Genomic DNA, 19,531 nt, shown 5'->3' on the forward strand with positions numbered 1-19,531 from the left:
ACTCCTAAACCATTCCTGAAATATTACTTAAATGTTTAAATGTTTGAACAAAGGATTTATCCAGGAATTCCAGAATGCTCACTATTAGGAATCTAGTAATATATTAATAGGTCATGGGAAAAAGGGCATATGATCAACCTGATGGATGCTTCAAAGTATTTGATAATATCCAACATCCAATCCTGATTCAAAAACAAAAATATTAACATTGTACCAAGCATAAAAATAAAACACTAGAAGAATTCACACTGAAAAACAGAATCAAGGAAAGGATGCTTACTATTACTGCAACTATTTAATATTGTTCCAAAAGTGTGATCACTTTTAGACAAATGAGAGGGGAGGAAGTTTCATTTTTCCCAGATTACATGACTGTCTCTGTGGAAAACATAAAATTGTTAAGGTGGCTTTACTCATATTAGTGAAGTATTGAAGGTTGGAACTGAGCACTAAAGATCAAAACCATAGCTCTTTCAGGATTGGACGACATTTCAGATCCTTACCATTTTGCTCTCATTAAATAAGGACCTGTAACATGCACAGCTTTATGCTTGGCCACAATAAGAGTTCAATGATTGTTAGAGGTTATCATTATCATTATTATTTTATGTCAAACAATATGCAGCTCTCTCTTCCATTCCTTTATTCCTAAGCAGTTCTTTCAAGTGATGGCCCATACTCCCTTACAGTCTTAGAATGCCTAGTTAACTTTAGGATTTATATTAACTTTGGTACTCATCAGGACATAAGAGTCCCCAGGACCAACGGGTATGGGAAAGCACAGCTCTTTCAGTATTTATGGCTGGGACTGGCCGTAGTAGAGGCCAAGAGCCTGCAGAGTATTTGGCCGGGGGTCGGGGGCCCGGGTGAGAGACTTGGGCAGCAGGCCCTGCTCTTCCTAGGGCAAGCTGATTTCTTTCTTTTCTCCTTTTATATTTCTTCCAGCCTAACAGTTAAGTTACTCCTTCCATTCAACCAGACTATTTCAGTACTCACCTGACTGGACTTCCTACGTAACACTCTTGCTACCCTACAGTGCATTCTCCACAAAGGAGCCAGATCGATCTTCTGAACATGATAAATCATTCATTCAATAACTATTTATTGAGTGAGGCACTGTTCAAGGTGCTAGGGATACAGCAATGAACAAAAGTGCCCTGGAGGAACTTATATTTTAGTGAGAGGAAGAAGGGTAATCAACATAATAAATAAGTAAAATATTTAGTATTTAAGTGGTATACCTTATGGAAAAAATCAAAGCAATAAAATGGAAATAGGGAATATGATGGGTAAGGGGAAAAGTTTGTCATTTTAGATACAATCTTCGGGAAAGGGCTCACTGACAAGGTGACATTGAAGACAAGACTTTAGGGGCCAAGGAGGGAGTCACAGGACTATCAAAGAGAGAGCATCCCAGGCAGAAGGAACCACCAGTGCTGAGAGCCTGTGCAAGGAGGAACAAACTTTTTGGATTCACCTACATTGATTACAGTCTTTTAGATTAGTTTTCCTACTGGAAGCAAAGATATGTGCCTGTATTAACCATTAATGAGGCTCATTATGAAGGTTGCATGAAGGTACATGGGGACTCGGTAAGAGCACATAAATTCTCTCTCTTTGTGTGTGCATGTGTACACACGTATACATTTACTCACACACAGAGGTAAATCAGATGATGCCTGGGGAAGAGCTGAGCACAGCACTCGGTTGTCGCTTTCCCCTCTTGGTTTTGGACAGCATAATGAGACTAACTGGCAGTAACATCAAAGAAAATCTAGACAGAACAAGATCTGGAGTTTGCACATCATCATGTTTTCTGAGCTCCGTTCTCTTCCTCCACTTTTCTTTGTCTTTATTTCCTTCTCTCCAACGGGTACCTCTCTGCTCTTGTAAATGCATTCAAGTCTCTATCTCAGTAAAAAACAAATCGGAGGCATTCTACATCTGACTTCTTTCAGGTCCTGCCCTTTCTTCCTTTTCCTTCAAAGTTAACTTTGTTGAAACGATGGTCTGTACTTAAAAGTCTCCCTCTTTTTTGTGGGGGTGGTGGTGGTGGTGGGACTTGCCGCACAGCTTGTGGGATCTTAGTTCCCTGACCAGGGATTGAACCTGGGCCCTTGGCAGTGACAGTGCAGAGTCCTAACCACTGGACCACCAGGGAATTCCCCGTAAAAGTCCTTTTTTACTTCTTCACTCTTCTCCTCAGGCACATGTCCTGCAGCACCAGAGTGCTCCTCCCTGGGTTACAGGCCACTTCCTCAACACTAAGACCAATAGGGTTTCTCATTTCTTACTTGGCACTGTTGCACTCTTCTCTGTTTTTCTCTCTTCCCTTGGCCCGGCTCTCCATAACTCTCTCCTCTCCCTCTGACCACTTTTTCTGTCACCTTTGCTAGAGCATTTTTGTCCCCCAGTCAAATGTTATTCCTCAAGATTCCATCCTTGCTGCTTTGCCCTTCTTATTCGCTCTTCCTGATAATTAAAAATATTCATTGATGTGAGTGTCATAAATATAATTATAATTTTCAAAGCTATAGTTTTACCTGATTACTAAAAATTCTACTTGATGTCATCTAATATTCACTCAACAAAGATATTAAATACCTGCTCTCGCAGACAACATGCTAGGCAGGGGATATAAATAAAAGTAAGCTCAATCATGACAATTCAGTAAGCCTACATACTAGTGGCTAGATAGATATTCAAAGAGACAAGAGAAATACAGTGTGAAATGTAATCATACGCAAGTGATAAATCTTTAGTATTCAGCCCAATAGAGAAGTTGGAAGGTGGGTAAAAAACTGGGAGAGGAAAACCCAGTATGAGCAATACCTTTGTTTGCCTCTGATGCTTCTAGAAAACCCACCAACATGACAGTGAAAGAATGAAAAAGTCATAAATAAATGCACTAAAATAATCTAGGGAACAAAATGCTGCAAAAGAAAACAAAAACAAAAACAAAAAACCCCTACCAAAAATATAATTTATATATCCTCATACAGACAAGAGAAGTTAATACATGCATTTTAGAAGACTGCTATTAAAAAAGAAGGAGCACTTAGAGAATGAGAAGGCTCATAGAAATAAAAAATATGATAGTAGAAATAAATTTTTTCACAGAAGGACTGAAAGACAAAGTTTAAAGAAATCTTCACATCTCACATTTTCCCTTCAGACAATGCCATGCAATTTACCACAAGGTCTTTGCACCTGCTGCTCCCTGTGCCCAGAATGTGCTCCCACATGACCATCACTTTGAGTATCTGTTCAGTAGTCACCTTAAAGAAGAGGCCTTCCCTGATCACCCCTATAAAACAGCACTCCTGTTAACTGATCTACTTCCCTTATGATGTTTTGTTTTTCCACGCAGCACCTGACTCTATGAATAGTCAGTCCCTCCCTTCTTCCTTCCTTTCTTCTCCCTTCTCCTTCCCTGCCTTCTTTCTTGATTAATTTATTGTTTCCCCGACTAGACTATAAACGCCACGTGGAAACTCTGCCTGTTTTGCTCATTGCTCTACCCCCAATGTTAGGAACAGAGCCCAGTGCTCAAAAAACATTTGTTTGTTATTTATGTAAGAATACAAATAGCAATAGTAATTGAATCCACAGAAATCTGTAATAAAGTTAATTAAAGCTACCTTAAGCAATCATTCTATACCTAAAAATTAGCATGAAAAGCATAAGATAATATCCAAAGTTGTACAATATGTAGCAAGAGCCACAAAAATGTATATATCCTTTGACACAGTGACCCTTCCAGAATCCTGTTCTTTAGAAAGCTTAATGGAAACAAGCAGCGATGGTCACAAGATGATTTTTTTCCTATCAATGTTTTTTTACTGATTTCTTTTATTGCTCTGTACTTAGATAGCCATACACTATCCAGAGATCAAAAAATATATGCCTAACTCTTTAAACAGTGTATGAAAAGAAGTGATCAACACTTTCACATGAGTAGAAAAGATAAAGGTGTAAAATGCATTTTTTCAGAGAAAAGTCATGATAACATCTAATAAAGAAATTTCAGTTGTGAGGGGGATTAGTAGGCAGATAACAAAGATTACGAAGCATTAAATGCTTAGAGGAGAATGGGATTAAATAAGTAGTAGATTCAGATTAAAAATTTAGGAATGAGAAAGGAAATACATAAAATGTAAGGTTACTAGTAAAAAGAACAGGGCTAAACTCACTTGTCATTTGTTTTTAAATGAAGACTGTATAAAACATCTATATAATTCAGAGGAGGAGAAATGTTAGTTTCCTTTTAAAAAGCTGACAGATGTTTAAATGAATAATGGAAAGGAAGCTATGGATATAGGTAATGGCTGAGAAGAAAGATTCACAAAAGAAAATAAAGAGAATAAAGTAGAGGGGGATAGAAAGACAGGGATTGAAAGTACAGATGAGGGAAGTCCCTGGTGGTCCAGTGGTTAGGACTCCTCGCTCTCACTGCCGAGGGCCCGGGTTGGATACCTGGTCAGGGAACTAAGATCCCATAAGCCATGCAGCATGGCCACAAAAAAAAAAAAAAAGAAAGAAAGAAAGAAAAAGAACAGAAAGCACAGATGACAGAAGAGGAAATAATAACTGCTGACATTTACTGAATGTTCAGTATGTTCCAGGCAATTTAAAGGAGTCACAAATGTAGTAACTCATTTAATCCTCATACGATATTACCTCCCACTGAGGTAAGGACACATGCAAGACCTCGGCAGGATGAGTGACATCAACAATGCAGAGGCATTTGAGAAACACACAGCAAATGGTACAGGTCTCAAGAGACCCAGGGACCTCTGAAGTGGTTTCTCCCCAAGGTGACACTCATGGAACAAGTTCTTGCAGCCAGATCCTTACCTGGGGAAATGCACCCTGGATGTTCTTTTGTCATCAGGCTCAGTTCTCAATCCAGCTGAGATATCACATTTGGTTTGGAAAGCTGATGCCCTGCTCGGGAGGAGAAACACTAAATTTGACTTCTGAACTGAGTATAAAAACCACTCCCAGCATATGTCTTATCCCTTCCTCTTCAGGGCTTCTGTAACAAAGGAAGGTGTGGCTTCTGAGATTTCCCATTTTTCCATTCTCTATAGAAAAGGCCTTTCACCTTGAAAGACAGGACACTAAGGGACTACCCTAAAACAATGTCCTGTAGTATCAGGATTTCAAGTCCAAATTCACAAATTTCAGAGGCTGTACAAGATGTCAATAGTGGGAAAGATGGCAATAGGTAGGTTTTGAGTTACGAGAAGTCCTTACCCAGCGAAACCAGGTTACTGTAGTTTCCCAGCATCACTTTCCCATACAAGTTCCTCTGAGCAGAATTTAGATTGGACCCACTCCTCCCAGGTGAGATCTACAGACACATCCTTGAATGTCACTGATTCCTGAAACTATAAATTTCTACTGAACAAAGGATTATGCCAATAACACCCTCTAAGGAAATTAAAAAACAAAACCCAAAAAAACAAGCATTAGAAGGGACAGAAGAAAGAGATCTGTAAGAGAAAAATATTACCCTCCAAAAGAAACTAAACATCTGCAACAAAAACAGACATTATCATGAAATAATCAGAGACAAATATAGAAAGTGCTTTGACATTTAAGGACAGGAAGAGGAGGTACAAGGAGTCATAGGGAAGGATAGTGAAGGCTGCTCTAGATTAGCACTGGAGAAGAGTAGGTGGTGTTCTGATTGTATCCTATTCACTCCATTGATGAAGGAGGGATTCCCCACCCTAAATAGCACACGGTGACCAAATATATCACACCCAGCACTGGACAGATGAGCCTGACAGGAGTTCATTAGTCACAAGTTGGCCTCACAACCCCACACCATGCAAGACCGCTCGGGGCCTGTACTCAGGCACAGTGAACCGCAGGCGTTGTGGGAGGCAGACTTGGTACTGACAGGAGGCTGAGGTGACCCTTGGTTCCCACGGGAAGATGTGACTGGCTTGTTTGAACACTTTCGTGGGCTGCTAGGGAGATGAAAACCATTAGGTTGAGGATTAGGAGGGGTGTACCTGGCCAGGCTGACAGGGGAGCTAGTTGGGTGTGGAGAATTTAGCAGTGGGTGGGGGCCTATCTGGGGAGAGCAGGGGAACTCACAACGAGGTCTTTGGAGCTCCCTAAGGCTCAGAGTTGTAGAAGCAGCACGTGAAATTTTAGGCTTTACAATCACTGGGTGGGAATTCCAATTAATGTGGGGAAAGCATGTGCAAAGAGGATAAATCTAGACTGTGGTTGGTCTATGAGACAACCAACAAAACACCCAGCTTGACTTGAAAATGGCATTTCAAATTTATAAGCCCATTTGAGCTTTGTTTTCTAGCCCTTAGACTAGGAAATAAAACTCTGTAAGCATTCACTATCTATTTGATGCGTATAATGGTTAATTTCATGTGTCAACTTGACTGGGCTAAGGTATGCCCGGAGAGTTGGTAAAGCATTATTTCTGGGTATTTCTGTGAGAGTTCTCCCATTTGAATCAGTAGACTGAACAAAGAAGAGGTGGGAGGGCATCATCCAATCTGCTGAGGGCCCAAATAGAACAAAAAGGCTGAGGAAAGGCGAATTTGCTCTCTCTGCTTGAGTTGAGACAGCCATCTTCTCCTGCCCTTAGACATAAATGCTTCTACCTCTTGAGCCTTCAGACTCAGACCAGGACTTAACACCATCAGTCCCTGGATCTCAGGCCTCCGGGTTTGGAGTGGGACTGCAGCACTGGCTTTCCTGGGCCCTATGAGTGTAGATGGCAGATCATGGGGACTCTTCGTCCTGCATAATTGTGTGAGCCAATTCCTCATAATCTCTTTCTGTATATCTACATATATCCTATTGGTTCTGTTTCTCTGGAGAACCCTAACTAATACAAGGAGGGAACACTAACTGAGTGGCAGTTACCATAAATGATAACTCACGTTGTACTCAGTTTTGTACTAATAGGAGGTTCATATGCCTCAGCTCATTTAATCCAAAGGACAACCTGCTAAAGTGACAGAATTAAAGTCATCATTTTACAGATGAGGAATCTGAGGAACAAAAAGGTTAAATAACCTCTCCAAGATCATACAGCTTGAACCCAAGGCCATCCAACTCCTCATGTTGTGAGGAGAAGGCCAAGAAAAGACCCTAGCAATCCTCAGCAAGAGGAAGAGCGAGAGAAAGACAGAAAGGGAGATGGAAGGAGACTCAGGATTGAAGCTCAGGAGAAAGAGGGTTTCAAAGAGGAGGGACTAGTCAACACTATCAGAAGCTGGGTGGGTCAAACAGAATGATGATTGAAAAGAATCTGCTGATTCGAAAATTAGCTAATTTTAGAAGAGTCGTGAAGGAAGAAGTCAGCTTACAGTGAAGAAGATAAGGAAGATAAGATAAGGAATCAGAAGCAGTCAGATGAAATTACTTCAAACTTTTTGTGAAGATGTGAGATAACACTGTATGAAAAGAAGTAAGGAATAAGTTGTGTAAATAAAGCAATGGAAAAGGTTTTTGTTTAAGGACAGAGAGCATTGTAATATGTGAATAGGCAAAGGGGAGAAAGTTAGCGGAAAGAAAAGGACTGGAGAGACCAGAGATGGAATGAAACCAATTTCCAAGCAAGTTGTGTATTTTACATCCTACTGGCTATGAACTCCAGAAAAAGTGTCAACCCTGAGGCACAGAATGTATTATATATCTTTCTACCTCATTATTTTCTCCTAATACTTTTAAATCAATATATCAAAATAACAAAAAAATGTTAAAAATCACTGACAAAGAGTGTCAAGAAAAGTAAAAGTAGCTACTAGCAGGATATAAATACATGGCAGAATTTTCATTTTATGAAAGGAAGAAAAGAAAACAAGAAAAATCATCAGTTCAAAAATTTAAAGAAAGGAGAAGAAAGGAAACAAGAAAGCATAATAAGGACAAATCATTAAATAACCAGAAAAAGACTTGATACATGTATAACAACAAATGTAAATGGGTTGACTTTATCTATTAATAGACAAAAACTGTAAAATTGGTTTAAAATACAATTATATGGCACATACAAGAGATACACCTAAAACACAAACCAAAAAACTGTTAAAAAGGGGTGGTGATAGAGACAAGATATAGCAGGCAAAAGCAAACAAACAAAAAGGCATGGAGGAGACCATATCAATATCAGATAAGGTAGAATATACGTGGAAACAAAACATAAGCCCCTTCTTTCTGAAAAACATAACAGATCAGAAATATGACACTCTCTTTCCAAAAATTAATCTACTTTCAATAAATTAATTACAAGGCAATCGCCTTTTTAGCTGAACATATTGGGCAAAATTAAAAGCCCAAACTCAGACTCCTGTGGGCTATATGCTGGTCTTCCCCACTTCCCTAGATTCTTCTATTCACTAGATTCCCTTAAGTGCAGAACCTACCCACCCCCAACCTCCAGCCCTCGTGCTGCAGAGCTTGTCCCTACTATGTAACGTACTATGGAGCCCTGGGTAGATTAGTACAGAAAGGCATTTTAAAAGGCTGAAGTGAAACTTAACTGTATCGTTCATAAAATGTATTTGTTGTTAATCCCTTAAAATGTTTTCTGCCTTTCCCCTTTCCACTTATTATGGGTTTTTTCTCCCCAGCACTACATTAAGCACGGGATAACTCAGGGTGCTTGAAATAAGCAGCTTCATGGGTTTATCTCCTTTATGCAGAGGTTTTCTTAAACCTAAAACACAGGCTTTTTTGATATTGTTATTCTTTAAAAAGATGAATTATCAAATGGAATAAATAGGGATATTTTAATAATGAAAGTATACTTTATAAAGAAGATATGATAGTGATGAAGTTTTAGGCACCACAATGGCAAAGTGTCTTCAAATATAATTCTTAGCAACCCAATTTCTTCTTCTTTTTTTTTTAACAAAGTCACAATCATGGATAAATCACAATCACAGTGCAACAAAAATGAAACACCTCAGAATATACTTACTAGGAATAAGCAAGAGCCTCATGATCAAAGTTAACAAAACCCATAATGAAAGATCCAAATAAAATGAAGGGTAAGTTTTTTACTCAATAGGAAGAATAAACATTGTGAATATGGTAATCTTCCTCAAATTGATACAGATTTAATGAATCCAAATCCAAATTGCATATTTTTTCTTTTTAACGGTTTCTGTTAGAACTTGATTATAGTTAACAAAATTTGACCCTAAGGATAAATGTATAAGAACAGTACAGTAACCAAAATTTTGAAAAGAAAAACAAGGGGGGGGGGTGGATTTTCTTTATAAGATAACAAAATAAATTCTAAAACAAATAGTGTGTTACTATAGTAGAAATAGAGCAATAGAACAGAATCCAGAAAAATAAACTCATGCGTGTATGTATGTGTGTGAATATATTATATGTGAACATCTTATATACACATATAAATTTAGTATATTTTAAAGGTAGCATTTCATATCTATGGAGAATAAGCAGATTATTCAATAGATTATTTCAACAGATTTACAACAGTTTGAATGCCATCTCCTCAAAGGTGCCCCGTCACACTCAGCCAGGCCACCCTGCTGCGTGGCCATCACACGTAACCTCGTCCTCAGTAGTATTTCTTCTTCACTGCTGCCTCCTCTTTCCAGAAGAGAAGATCCAGGAGGAAGGGGCTTTGCCTGTTTCATTCACTGCTACCTTCCCAGCACCTAGAACGCTGCTTAGCACATGGTAGGGAGGTGCTAAAAATCTGTTTAATGAAAGGATGGATGATGAAATGCCTCACCACACCATGTTAAATGAAGTTAGAATACAACCTCACATATATACAATAAATTCCAGATAGCTCAAGAATCCAAATTTAAAATGATAAAACTAATAAAAAATGTAGAAAAGTATTTCTATAATCTTAGGGTACAGAAAGCCTTTCATAGCAATGATTCCAAAGCCACACAAGGGAAAAGGAAAGTTAACTGCATAAAACTTCAAAACTTACTTGTAGAAGATTATAAAAAATTTTAGAAGAAAAATGACAGGGAACAGGAATGACAATTTATGGGAAAGGACTAATATCCACATTATATAAAAGGCTTCTTTTATATATAAACAACTCAATATAAAAAGGGGCAAAGGATATAAAAAGCTATCTTAAAAGGCTAGAAGAATGTACATCCATAGTTATTTTTGAGGATCTGAGACCTAGAAATATATCTTATGGCCTTAATTTTTTTTTTAGAACTATATGCCTAATATTTATATTCAGAAAAGGAAGATAAAATTTAAAGGCAAACACAAGTCATACTCGGGCAATTCACAGGCACATCACTGGCCAATGTAGGAAAGATGAAAATATTAGTAAAGATGAAAAAAGGAATACAGCTCTAACGCTGCACTGATACCTCCTAAATCAATCACTGTACTCTTCGAAAGTGTCAAAAGTCATCAAAGACAAAGACTGAGAACTGTTCCAGATTAAGGGAGACTAAGGAGACAGGACAGCTAAATGCCAGATGTGATCTGGATTAGTTCCTGGACCAGATAAAGGACATTTGTGGCAAATTAGGAGTAAGGTCTGCAGATTAGTTAACAGTAGTGTATCAAAGTAAGTTTCCTCATTTTGATAATTATATTTTGGTTATGTAAAACAGGGTCCTTTGCTCAGCAAATGCCTTTTGGCTAAACTGTTAAATATTTGTCAAGTTAATAATGGCCAATATATTCTCCACTGCATTCCCTGGGTGGGGCTCAGCACAGCCCTTACACTATATATATTTTTACTGCAGGCCTCAAGCTATCACCATTCCCACCCTCTGACACTATGACAGCACTTTTGCTGGTGGGTCATGCCCCTCTCCCAGGAATGACCTTGCTTTGCTTATGCCTGAGTGAAAAATAAACATGTACCTTTTTTTACAAAAAAAAAACCAGGGTCCTTATTTTTAGGAAACACATACTGAAGTATTCAGAAATCAAATCAGTGTTTGCCTGGGATGGGGATCGTGGATAGGAAGGGTATGAGGATACTTTCTGGGGTGATAAAAATGTTCTATAGCTTGACTGGGGTGGTGATGATGTTGGTGCATAAATTTGTCAAAACTCAATGAATTATATGCTTTAAGTGGGTTATTTTATGTAAATTATACCTGAAAAATAAAGCTGATTTAAAAATTTAGTTAGTACTATTTTAACTAAATAAAATAAAATCAAGGCTATTGACAACCAAACCACAACCTTCATCAACCAAAATTTTCTGAGTGCTCCCCTCTTAAACCTTCCCCTCTTCCAGAAACTCCCTCTCTCTGATACCTATTTTTGTGAGTTATGTTGCCTTTTAAAACTGAGCTTGATAACACTGAGAAGAGAAAGTAGTACAAATAGAAATCACAACAGTTGGACTTCCCTGGTGGTTGGTACAGTGGTTAAGAATCCGCCTGCCAATGCAGGCGACACGGGTTCAAGCCCTGGTCTGGGAAGATTCCACATGTCATGGAGCAACTAAGCCTGTGTGCCACAACTACTGAGCCTGTGCGCCTAAAGCCCGTGCTCCTCAACAAGAGAAGCCACTATAATGAGAAGTCCGTGCACCACAACGAAGAGTAGCCCCCGCTCACAACTAGAGAAAAGCCCGCATGCAGCAACGAAGACCCAATGCAGCCAAAAATAAATAGATAATTTTTTAAAAAATCACAACAGTTAATGCTTTTCTTCATGAAGCCTTTAAACTGGTTCCTCTTGTAAATAACCAAGTGCCATATTTAAGAGAATCCTAACACATGATCTTATGAATAAAGAAAAACCACAAGTCCTTTGGGACGGCAGACAAAGTTAAGTAAACCTAACCCTAAAAAGAAAAGCAAAAACAAAAAAAACCCAAGAACTTAAGGTTTCCTGGGTAAAGTGCCCCTGATGTCTTATTTCCTTTTCCAGAGAAGGAACAACTCCAGGTTCTAGCAAAAACTAGCAGGTTCCATTTTCAAGCAATCTCACAGGGCAAAAAAACCCTAGGCTCCTTACTCACTTTTTTTCCTCTATGATTTCCTCTAGCTGACAGACACTGCTTCTTCTTCTTTTTTTTTTTTTTTTTTTTTTTTGGTTGCGCGGGGTCTTTGTTGCAGCGTGCGGGCTTTCTCTAGTTGCAGTGAGTGGGGCGTGGGTTTCTCATCGCAGTGGCTTCTCTTGTTGCGGAGCAGGGGCTCTAGGCACGTGGGCTTCAGTAGTTGCAGCAGACAGGCTCAGAAGTTGTGGTGCTCGGGTTTGGTAGTTGTGGCTCACGGGCTCTAGAGGGCAGGCTCAGTAGCTGTGGTGCACGTGCCTAGTTGCTCCGCAGCATGTGGGATCTTCCTGGACCAGAGATTGAACCCGTGTCCCCCGCATTGGCGGGCAGATTCTCAACCACTGCGCCACCAGGGAGGTCCAACACTTCTTCTTCTTAGAAAAGCTCTTATCATGCCAACTCCCTTATTTAAATTCCTCTGACTCCTCCTCTACTCCCATGCCTACCACCCCACCAAACACACAAACTCCTCCTTCCTGGTACTTGACCCCAAACTGTATCTGATTCCCTCTCCCTTCCAGTCCCTTCTACCTTCGCTCCACCTCTAAAACTTGTCACCTACAAATTGGCACTTGCTATCTACATCTACCTCTACAAGGATCAAATTACGAGCTGCTACAGCTGCTGACTTTCAACATCCCCTGAAAGGAGTTCAGGGTGGAGATCAGCACTCTGCTCTGGGAAAAACTGGCAGAACAGGTCTTCAGATAGTTAGATATTTTTCAAGAGACAATTTTATGAGCCCAATTCTTATACCTCCTCACATCTAGAAAAGCACTAAAATCCTTCATGGTGACGTCTGCTCCTCGTGACTAGCAGTAACCTTCATGAGACTAGCAGAAACCTTCTGCAAAAAAAAAAAATGTGTGCTTGATTGCATGCACCGCCCCCCCTCACCAAAATCACATATATACTGACCATCCCCCCTGCTTCTTTGGATCAGTTTCTCAGAGCTATCTGAAATGCTGTCTCCCAGGCTATAGTCCTCAATTTGCCCCAAATAAAACTTAACTCACAGCCCTCATGTTGTGCATGTTTTTTCAGTCGACAAACTCTAAAACACCAAGTTAGTGGCTGGAATAGCGCTAAGAATGCCTACCGCTGAGCTAGTACCTTCAACATTCCAGGAACCAAAGCTGGGCTCTTTTTACTTACATTATTTCATTTGAACTTTCAACAAACTTATGAAGTAGGTATTATTAAATGAAATAAGTCCAGTGAAATTCTTATCAATGTCAAGTATGTGGCAAACACTCAGTTAATGCTGTTATTTCTATAATCACATGAGGAACTGATGCTTCAAGGGAAGTCAAGTCACTCGTCCAAGACAGTGCAGCTATTAAATGGTAGTCGGAATTTAAACTTGGGACACTCTGACTCCATTACAGCAAATCCTGTCCAGGTATCCCTACCCAACCCTACTTCTGGTCACCACACTGATCTTCTCTCTTTCCAGGTCTTGGAACACTGACAATGTGGGTACCTAACCACACTTGTTCTTATTATCATATACGTGTGCAATCATCATGACTGTTCCTTGTAGAGATGTGACCTCTTTTATGTTCCCTGAAAGTCCATAGCCCTATAAGCACCAGGACCATCTCTCACATGATTTTTGTTCCTATTCTGACACTTGGACAATACCAACAGCTCAGCAGGCCAAGGCATCCAGCTGAATAAGGAACTGGAAGCTGAGAACCTAGCTGAGGGACGCTGAGGGGGAGTTTTGTGGAAAACATCCAACATTCAGAGATCTCAATGGCCCTGTTTTCTGTGGTGAGGCCCACCTACAGTATAGGAACAAGGAGTAAGGGAGAGGTTTAAGAGAGAAAAATGAGCTCACCTGAACTCCCAGTAGTAGAGGCCCAGCAGCCATTGCCTTCTCCTTCCTTCCTGTGGTGTCCTTCCCAGGGGATGGGCAGGATCAGAGGAGGCAGAGCTGAGGGAAGGAAAAGATGTGAGAAACAAGGCTCCAGCAACAACAAAAAATATTGAGAAATGGAATACTGCCTGCCATATCAGTAAACAAAGGATGTCACAGTCATCAGCAATTGCAGCCACCACCAGCGAGCTGGTGAGCCCTGAGGGAACTTAGAAAGGAAGAGAATACCTGTCATCTAGCAGCCATCAGACTGCAGCCACTCCCCACAGTGAGCCCTGAGGAAACTCAGGATGTGAAAACACAGGATACTGGCCCCAGATAGCTGAGGTGCATATCAAAGGAATGATTTCAGTGAACCCAGACTCTTACATCTTCCCATACATAGAAAAGTGCTAAATTCCTCAACTTGAGATATCTGGTTTTCTTTAATTAACCATAATCTTCTGACGGTCAGACTACCTGCCCTTTGTTGCAAAACTCCTATATATCCTGCCCCCACCCCCACCACCTTGGGGCAGTTCTCTCAGGGTTACTTGAGATGCTGCCTCCTGGGCCTGAAGTCCTAAAAATTCCTGCCGAATAAAACATAACTCTCAACTTTTAGGTTGTGAATATCTTTTCTCATCGACAATATAATACCTACAGATAAGCCAAATAAAAAGTGTATAGTATTAATGTAGAGAAAACTGTACTTTTTATTTATTAAGCTTATTTAGATATATAAAGAAAGCTGAACAGAGAGAGACATACCATACTCCTGGATAGGATGTCACAGTATCCTAAGTTGTCACTTCTTTGAAATTAATTTATAAACTTAACATATTCCCAACCAAGTTACAGCTAAATAATAATCTTGTAAAGTTAATTATGGAAAAGATGATTTTTTTTAAAAAGTTAATTGTGTTGTATAACAATGGATGTGAGAATTTGCCTTCCAGATATTATAAAGCTATGATAATTAGAACATAGTGTTACTGTATAGTGTCACTCATTCACCAGATATATTGTTGACCACCTACTGTGTACCAGGCACCATTCTTAGGGCAAGGGATGAATACAGCTGTAAACAAAATAGATAAACTCTCTACCCTCGCGGATGTTATAGTCTAACAGGGAAAAGGGTGAATAGAACAAATTAAAATCCTACCAACGCAATCAGTTCAGAAAAAAAATTTATATATAAGAATTCAGGATATGAAAAAAGTGACATTTCACATCAATGAAGAAAGGATGAATGATTCAGTAACTTGGAACAAGGACTTACCATTTGGAAAAGAATAAAAATTTGCATATAAAGTGAAACTAAAGTACTATAAGAAAATGAAGATGAACATTTTGTGACATATGGAATAGAAGACCCCCTAACAATGATGTCAAAGACCCAAACATGAAGGGAAGGTTTGCACATCTGAACATATGAAAATGTAACATTTCTGCATAGAAATTGGAAATATACTTGTGTATCAGACACAATTTAAAAACAATGCAAACTGCATAAAAATATTCACTAGTTTTCAATATGCAAATCTAAACAACCCTATTGTTTGCACCTCTCAGAAAGTTAGAGAATAGTAACACTCAGACTTGCTGTGGGTTAATCAGGCACCCTTACCTTGCAATGTTTATAAACTACTACTTTTCTAGAGAAAACAGGACAGGAGGTATCAAAAGCCTTACAGTATGATCTAGAAATTTCACTTGAAGAGATTTATAGAATGAGACAAGAATGCAAAGATATATGTAGCCAGATGGCCTATATTGTTTCTAATACTAAACAAACAAACAAAAAACCCCACAACAACCCTGAGAAAGAACACAAAGGCCTAAAGAGAGGATTAAATATGGCACAGACATACTTTTCCTCATATTCATTAACAAGCAGACTTAGCTGTTCTTAAAAATTGGTATAAGTAGATAGTTTCAAAACTTACAAAAGGTTATTCTGCATCTTAAGTGGTACTACACAGGTAAAAATATTTATTAAAAAATCACGGAGCTTAAGACTTGTGCAATCATTTTTGAAGTAAATGGAGAAAAGAATACTAATATCCATATATTTGCTTAAAAACAAAGCGTTTCTGTGTTTATACGTATATACATGCCGACATGCAGATTCTGACAGTTTTCAAATGATTTTTTCCTTTTTGCTCCTCTGAATCTTCTAGTTGTCCTACAGTGAACTTTTTTTTTTTTGGTAAGAGAAAAACTGCTTTAAATAAATAAATAAAGGAAGAAAAGAAAGAAAAGGATTCCCTGAAGTAGAAATCTGCACAGGGTTGGCCTCCCCATTCTTACAGAGAGATGAGTTAAGGGGAGCCCACGCCATCACCCTTAGGAATCGGAAATCAGAGGGCGGTCCCCGAGATGCGGTTTACACAAAGGGCAGGTGCTGGAGCCCGGAGACCCGCACCCTGGTCCAGCATCCCCCGAGAACTCCGAGGTGGGTCCGGGGGACAGCCCGCGACGGGGAGGAACCCAGGGTCCGAGCGACTTCCAGACCCTTCGGTCCCTCACTTGCCCCTGGGACCCGGGGCCGCCGCGTCGGGTCCCCTGCCCTCACCACTCGGGGGACAGGTGGTGGAAGGACCACGTCCGGCGCCTCAGGCTCTCGGTGTTCCCAACCCGGCTGGGCCCCTGGGGCGAGAGGAGGAACATCTGGAGCTAGAAGCCCGGCGCCGCGCAGGGTCCGAGAGGTCGCGGCCCATCTGCAGCCCGCCCCGCCCCGCCCCTAAGGAGCCTCGCCCGGCTGTGCCGGACTCCTCCCGCCAGGCCCTCCGGCGCCCGCCAGACCCGGCGCCTCCCGCCTTGGCCCCGCACTCACCCTCTCCCAGCAGGAGCCAGAGCAACCAGCGGACCAATGCCGCCCCTCCTAGCATCTCCACCCCGGGGAGCCGGACTACATTTCCCACAAAGCTGCGGGGGCGCGGCGCGGGCGTCAGGAGTGCGCAGGCGCGGGCCTCGGGTGGTGGGGGGACGGGCGGTTCCAGCGGGACGGAAGGTGGTGGCTCCCCGAATGGCTACCTCATTTTGGTGGGGTTGTGGCTTGCCAAGCCAGGAGTTGACTGCGCGGTAATCTTACCCCGGCAACCCTAAAGAAACCTCTCATTAGAACCTGTGGGTTCCTAACCCATGGGTAGGGAAGAAGGGGCAGACAGCCTTGGCTAAGCCTCACTTTCCTCCTCTGAAATAAAGGGAGCCTAGAGGAGTCCCTTGCAAAGTTGTCAGAAGACTGAGTAGATGTGGTAGTTAACAAACCAGATGCAGAGTGAGCACTCCATGAATGGTGGCTACTGTACCTCCTTTCCTATCTCAGTGACAGGTGCTGCCGTATTTGCTTCAGAATTATCACTGTATAGAATGCAGACAAGGGCTTGGCTGGTGGCGCAGTGGTTAAGAATCCACCTGCCAATGCAGGGCACACAGGTTCGAGCCCTGGTCCGGGAAGATCCCACATGCGGCAGAGCAACTAAGCCCGTGTGCCATAACTACTGAGCCTGCGTGCTGCAACTACTGAAGCCCACGCATCTAGAGCCTGTGCTCTGCAGCAAGAGAAGCCAATGCAATGAGAAGCCCGAGCACCACAACAAAGAGTAGCCCCCTGATCACCGCAAACTAGAGAAAGTCCGCGCGCAGCAAAGAAGACCCAAGGAAGCCAAAAATAAATTAATTTTTAAAAAAAGGAATGCAGACAAAATCGCTAATTAAATGTGTGGCCAGCGCTGTCAGTTACATCTGGGTCTGCCGCTGGAATTTGGAGAAGTACATGACATTTGGGGCAGATCAATATGGTAGCTTAGATTGTAATATTTGTTTTTCTAAAAATAACCGGTACCTTCATCTGCCTCTTTCTGTTGATATGACAAAGACTCCACCTTTGACCAAACTTTAGGAAGGTTCCTATGAGTCTTCTTTTCTACTAGGCCTCCTCATTGAGCCCTGTCCTTGGCTTGTGGAGCCCGGTTTTAGCAAGAATACTGCTAAGTCAGTTTAGGTAGAATCCCCCATTCTTAACATCTGATCAAATTCCTTATCCCCTACTCTTGATGTCTAAGTCCTTGGCCAGCCTTTGGCAAGGATCCCCCCAAATTTGCTCTCTCCTTTTTAGTAATTTTCCATCCACTGACCCCCTTTACCCTGCTTGTTGGAGCTGTAAATCCCCAGCTGTCTTTGCTCTACTGGGAGTTGGGTTCAGTTTTACTGAAGCCCCTATTGCAATAGTACTGGATAAAATATGTCTTTACTGTGTTTAACTAGTGTCCAACTCTGTTTCTTTTTGAGAGATGCTTGAACTATTTCAAAATATTGAAAAACATGAAAATCTTCACACTTCATTTAATCAAGTGAAGGTAACTCAGATAGCAACAAACAAACAAAGTAAAAATCTACCACTGTATTTTTCGATTCAAATACTTTGAATCAGACAGTTGTTCCAGGACTACAAGGTCGTTCGTACATCAGAAACTGCATGAACATATTCATCATGGTTTGGTGGAGAAATGGCCCTTGATAAAACTCACAACATAAGAACGTGCAATTTCCCAACAAGTAGGCAGAGAATGTAGAATAGGGAGAGGGAGAAGGACCAAAAGAAACCAACCCGCCCCCCCCCCCCGCAACAACGCAACAACCCACAAACATAAAAATTCAGGTAAATAAAAAATATACAAGAAGATGATAGCAATAATGTCAAGTCTATTAGTAATCACTACATATGCACATGAACCGAACTTTCCAATTGAAAGAAAAATACTGTCAGACTACATTTTTATAAATCTAAGCTATATGCTAAAACATAAGGATACACAAACCTTGAAAGTGGAAAACTGGCAAAAGATATACCTGGCAAATATTAACCCCAGAAAGTTAATGTAGCTACTAACACACACACACACACACACACACACACACACATTAAAGCAAAAAGCATCGCTAGAGGTAGAAAAGGTAATTACATAACAATAAAAGAGTTAATTCACCAAGAAAAGAAAATATTCATAAACTTTTATGTATTTAATAATGGAGTTTCAAAATATATAAAGCAAAAATTGACAGAACAAAGAGAACTGACAAATCTACTGAGTTATTTTTAAACTATCTTTCTCAGTAATTGATAGAAAATCTCACCAAAAAAGTCACTAAAGATATAGAATATCTGAAGAGCAAAATTAACAAGTTTTACTTAATGGACAAACACATAGAATATTGCATCCCCAAATTAATGAAAATAATTTTTAATCATAGGGTTATAAAAAAATGACCTTATGCTAGGCTATAAAAGTAGTCTCAACACATTTCAAAGAACTGGTATCATAAGTACCACATTCTTTGACAACAATGCAATTAGACATTTTTAAAAATACCAGAAAAGTTTTTAAAAATTTAGGTAAAGGGAATATTTAGAGATTAGGCTGGTCACACTCTAATCAGGCTCCTCTGAGCTCTTTTTCAACTAGGCCTCAAGAGTTGGGTTCTCATTTTTGTTTCTGCATTGTCAAATTTTAGCAAGAATACTACTAAATCTGTTTAGCCAGAATACCATATCCTCCATATCTTATCACTCTTGATATCTGGTAATTCCTCCTCCACCATGCCTCAGGTGATGTCTGTTTTCAGCAAGTATTCCA

General features: G+C 40.4%; 1 protein-coding gene and 1 non-coding gene across 2 annotated transcripts in view; both read right to left on the reverse strand.

Annotated features, from left to right (window-relative positions):
• LOC137758999 (zinc finger protein 845-like) overlaps positions 1–16,791 on the reverse strand; it is a 46,816-nt gene extending 30,025 nt beyond the window's left edge. The window contains exons 1-3 of the mRNA XM_068534930.1: positions 16,729–16,791; positions 13,869–13,964; positions 4,858–4,947 (exon numbers count right to left, since the gene is read on the reverse strand). The gene's annotated coding sequence lies outside the window, so the exon portion shown is untranslated. The remainder of the gene's footprint in view (positions 1–4,857; positions 4,948–13,868; positions 13,965–16,728) is intronic.
• TRNAD-GUC (transfer RNA aspartic acid (anticodon GUC)) lies at positions 2,089–2,161 on the reverse strand. The gene has a single exon. It is a non-coding gene; the product is annotated as a tRNA-Asp (tRNA).
• Positions 16,792–19,531: the final 2,740 nt, after the last annotated feature.

This window comes from Eschrichtius robustus, chromosome 2, assembly GCF_028021215.1.
Source record: "Eschrichtius robustus isolate mEscRob2 chromosome 2, mEscRob2.pri, whole genome shotgun sequence".
Taxonomy (NCBI): Eukaryota; Metazoa; Chordata; class Mammalia; order Artiodactyla; family Eschrichtiidae; genus Eschrichtius; species Eschrichtius robustus.